Genomic DNA, 4,937 nt, shown 5'->3' with positions numbered 1-4,937 from the left:
CATAACAGTCTGTGTTAGCCCATCAGAAACACCTCCAGAGGACAAAGTCAAACTCCTCTCTTTTGGTGGTCAGAGGTTTTTTTTTGTCATTCCTCAGAGAAAAAACTGACTCTGTTGTGGTTTTCTTTGCTTGCATAAAAAACAAACAAACAAACAAAAAAAATCTATAAATCCAGCAAGTGTTTTTGGCCATCCAAAACAAGTAGTATGCTGTATGTTTGGCTTAACAAGTTGAGATACACAAAACCTTGCACTGGATTATTTAAGCCATGTACATGAAAACTTTGGTTTTTTCTTTTCTTTCTTTTCTTTCTCTTTTATCAAATTAGTTTGGTTTTCAGGATTTTTATAATTTCCCCAAAACAGTTAAGGACTATAGATACATGCATGTGTCCTGTATTGTTGCTGTTTCTCTCCTTTAGAGGTGAGCACAGTACTCGGATCAAATTGAGACGGATGAATCAATGGATTCCCACCATCACACCTCAAACACCCATGTCTCATGATTTCACTCCTCCGTGATTTTGTTCCAATCAATAAAATGCCAGGGACATTAAAATTGGAGGTCATGGTCATTAATTACTTCTCGATCCGAGTTTAGTAGAAAGCCCGGGGAAAAAGAGGGAGGATTAGACGTACGGGGAGCAACGCCGGAGCATGCAGATAGGAACAAAGGCCTGCCACGTAGGTTCATACCTCCCACTGCTAAAGACTCACATACTGTCGTTGCTCCGCAGACAGAGGTTAGGACCACCTAGGCAGATTTCCCCTGGGGGCTATTATCGCCCGGAAGATAAAATGATTTTCAGACAGAGGAGCTTCCTCACACAGATGCACGTGGTCTAACACTGAGAACACTGTGGAAAATAATGCTTCAAGAGAGGTTCTTTCTTTTAGTTTTATTTCAAATCTTACTGCCAATCATGTGTCGTGTCTAAGAACAAAAGTTCTGTCTGTCAATAATTTTGGGCAAATGTCTCGACAAATTTATTAATAATTGAAATGTGCGTTTTGTAGTGTGCAAACAACATGTGGCTGAGTTGAAGCATGAAAACGATACTACAACAGGGAAAATAAAAATAAACGATTCATCTAGAATGGATGGATATTGTAGGATGAATAGGATGAAAGTTAAGTTGAAAGAATGTTTTTTTGTGTGTTTTTTTTTCAAATGTGTCTGTTGAATGCCTGAAAAAGAAAGACCCCTGACAGGCAGAAAACAATTGGCTCAATAAGGTGAGGATTAAAGGTAAATATCCCACATTATTAGCACAGTAAGATTTTAAAGTGTGACAATTCTCTGATTACTTGACATTTTTGTTTAAGGACATATTTTTATGTCATTTGTTAAGTCAGTTTACATTGCATTACGTGCATTAAAGTTTTTGCAGTTTGAAAACAAAAACAAATATATCTGACCAAACACCGAGCATTCAATAGGTAAAAATCTGTGTTAGTTAAGTTGTTATACTGATTCTGATAATGACTTAGTCATCAGATAATGCTATGATAGTTGTATTGATGTGAGGAAAAGCTGAAGACATGGAAGACCTTAGAGATTTGTACGTGACATAAAAATCCCCACAGCTTAAAAGATGACAGTGGAATGTGTTAACGGACCTTTGAGATGCTAAACTTTACTACTCCAGCCAGTCTCCATCTTCTTAACCACACACCTCTGTTGATAGGCCCACCCGCTTGGTTAAATACACCCATGTTCCACTGCTGCTGCTCACTGAGGGGACAAATGAAGCCTAACAAAAGTTCAATTAGGAAGACTATCTTGTGCTTATTTACAGTTTTTCTCTTTCTCTTCCCAAACTCGTCACATCATCTGACTGAGAGCGTTCTCTCCTCAGCTAAACCAATCAGATTTCGCCGCGATGTCTGTCTCCGAGCTGGTAATTTCGCTTCTGTCAAATTTTAAAACAGTTCCTTTCTGCGCAGCTTTCAGCTGTCGTTTCAGTGTCAGATCGATGCAACCCTCCTCCACCCCATCTACCTCCAGTTTTCATCAAAACCGGTATTCCTGGGTCCTTCCACTGATGCTTAGCTCATCAGCAGTCCTGCTCCACATCACATCGATTCAGTTCCTCAGCATTGCTTTTCTCTTCTCCTCCACCACCACCAGTGTTAATAGACTCCAGGCTTGTGCATCTCATGACATAATTATTCCTTGAAAATGATGATGTCATGATGGGGTCTAATCGTCAAACACTCTCCAAGTATTTCTTTGACTTTTCTTCACTCTGCACCCCACTTTTCTTTTTTCTTCTCTTTTTCCTGGTTAGAATGTTTTTTTGTGTGTTTTTTTTGCATTATTCAAGGTATTACAAGTCCAAGTAGTTGGCAGAGTGAAAAAAAAAAAAAAATACAGCAACACAGGCTTACACCCAGATAATTTGTTATGATTGTGGTATCTTCATCCAGCCGAAAAGAATGAATGTGTGAGGTGCACATTTAAACTTATAGTCAGTGTTGTATATTGAGTGACATTTTCCTCTTTCCATTTTTTCGTACATGGTTGTTTTGTACTTTAAGAAACAGGTTGTATGAAAGAAAATTAAAGAAGCATTATTTTTCACAACACAAATATCACTTTTAAACAACGTCTGAAAATATATTTAAATGTAATTGTTCAACATTTATCAGAAATGTCTTTGCTTCTTCTTGGCCCCATATACTGCCTTCTCTAAGTAAATTCATCAAAGTGTAGCCTTTAGCAGCCTAAGGGCCCGTGTCACACAGCTCACCTGGAAGGGCTGTATGACTTAGAAATGTGTCAGCGTAGCTGTCAGTTTGTTTACTCACATGTAACCTTGTCTTAAAAGTAGAAGCAGTGCAGCGATTGCTTATTCCTATTTGACATGATGCCATTTTAACTGACGTGTCATATGGAGCTGAAAAGATGACTGTTTTACTGATTAATTGATTGACAGTAATTAATTTGCAATGACTCTAATACAAGATCTTGTCAGTTTAAGAAAAACACAAAAGATTCACTGGTTTACATTTTTGACTGTGAATATTTGCTTCTTTTTTTTTTTTAATTCTTCTATAACAGTTAATTGAATGTCTTTGGGTTTTGGACTGTTGATCAGACAAAACAAGTCATTTGAAGCACCGTGTGCTCTGGGAACTTCTACTGGACATGTTGCTGCCTCAACAACATCTTTGGCTGAAGGCATTGTGTTTTTTGGATTGTCTGTTTGTCTATACTCATTCGGTTTATGTACGTCTGTCCGCGGGATGTGCATGTGATATCCCAACAATGCCTAAAGGGAGTTTATTGACATTAAGACGAGGGGATGGACTCCTTGAATGCCAAAGTTCAAGGACACTGTGACCTTGTGCCAGTACCCTGCTCTTGAATGCGATATCTCAGGAAAGCCTTGAGTCTGAACAGACATGGATGTAAACTGCAACTTGACTGGTTGGCGGAGGCAAATGACCACGGGGCGGGAATTCTAGTGTTCTGATTATCTAATTCCTACTTAAGAAAATATTCTGCAAATGAATAGATAGTAAAAAAATATATAGTTTAGTTGATTTGAAATAAAACCAGATATCACCTTCTAATAAGGCACATTTCATTATGGACTTACAAGTTATTGTGATTAACAGTTATAAATAATTTGCTGAAGCTTTGGAGATAGCATTAATCACAGTAACTTTTGGGCCAGATTGTGAAAACTCTACACCCTCTGTCTATTTGTTTAGACACAATCAATAACATCTAGTTATTAGGTACTTAATAGCACTTACAACGCAGTGGATTAAACCTCTTTTTAATGACTTATTCACATTAAAACTGCACAACTGTCTTCACCTTAAGTCAGCTGAGAAAGGCGCCTGCCCCCCCCCCCCCTCCCATGGGCTTCAGGATAAAGCAGGTATAGATAATTCATATTTGAAAATGGATTTTCAACATTTATCAGACAATTATTATCAGATTTAAAAAGTCATTGTCAGGCCAGTATGATTTTTCAACACCAGATTCATTGTTATGAATGCCTTATTCTACAAAGCACTACTAAATGATTTATCAATCTTTAATGAAGCCAAATATGACTACTTGCAAGCCCTTTATGTAGGATGGTTTATTATATCGAGGAACAGAAAAGACTAGCCTTATGTAAAATTAGTGTTTTAATGACCTTATAATACAATCATTTTTAATGTCCTGCTGTTTTACTGTTTTGTGTGGGAAAAGCGTAACTTAAGCCTACTTTTATAGCCTAATATTACTGACTAGTCTATTTCTTTAATTTCTCTCTAAATGTTCTATTCGGCTACAAAAGCTCATTTGAAGAATGGAGATACAGAGGTGATAGTCGGATGTCTTTTTGTCTGAACTACAGGCTGGAGCTTGAGATAGATGCTGAGAGAGGGGAAAAATCCGGGATGCTGATTGGAGTCATGTTTTCATCTCAACCCAAAGCTTAAACGCATCAGCTTGAAGGAACCTGCAGTGTCTCACATGGGGGACTCGTGGAGCCCCTGCTGTCAGGGAGCTGTGGGCATGGGTGGCCAGCAGGCGGGATTTACAAAGTGATGAATCCCGGAGGTCTTAGTAATTACGGCTGTCGCTGGACGGAGAGAGGGGGGGGGGGGGGAGGGGGGGGGGGGGGTAACAACCCGGCGGAGGCATTTTATCTTAATCACAGCTCAGCTCCATTCAAATTAATTTGACAAGTTTCCCCAATCCTTATTAAAAGACGCGTCTGGCAAATGACAACCCCTTCCTCCTCTCTAAATGTCTCGTCATGAAAGAAATATATATTAAAAATATTTTGTCAGAGAGGAGGGGAAAAAAAAAAAAAAAAAAAAAAAAAAAAGAGGCCACTGTGAGGGTGCAAGACGCAGATATTTCCCGTAGATATTTTTCTCCCTGTAGGGCGCCCTGAGCCATCCATCCCTCCCACCTCCCGCGTGTT

This window comes from Embiotoca jacksoni, unplaced genomic scaffold (assembly GCF_022577435.1).
Source record: "Embiotoca jacksoni isolate LCO1_2020_lvr unplaced genomic scaffold, fEmbJac1.0.p SCAF_4, whole genome shotgun sequence".
In the NCBI taxonomy this organism is placed as follows: domain Eukaryota; kingdom Metazoa; phylum Chordata; class Actinopteri; family Embiotocidae; genus Embiotoca; species Embiotoca jacksoni.
Note: the sequence above shows the minus strand (reverse complement) of the source record.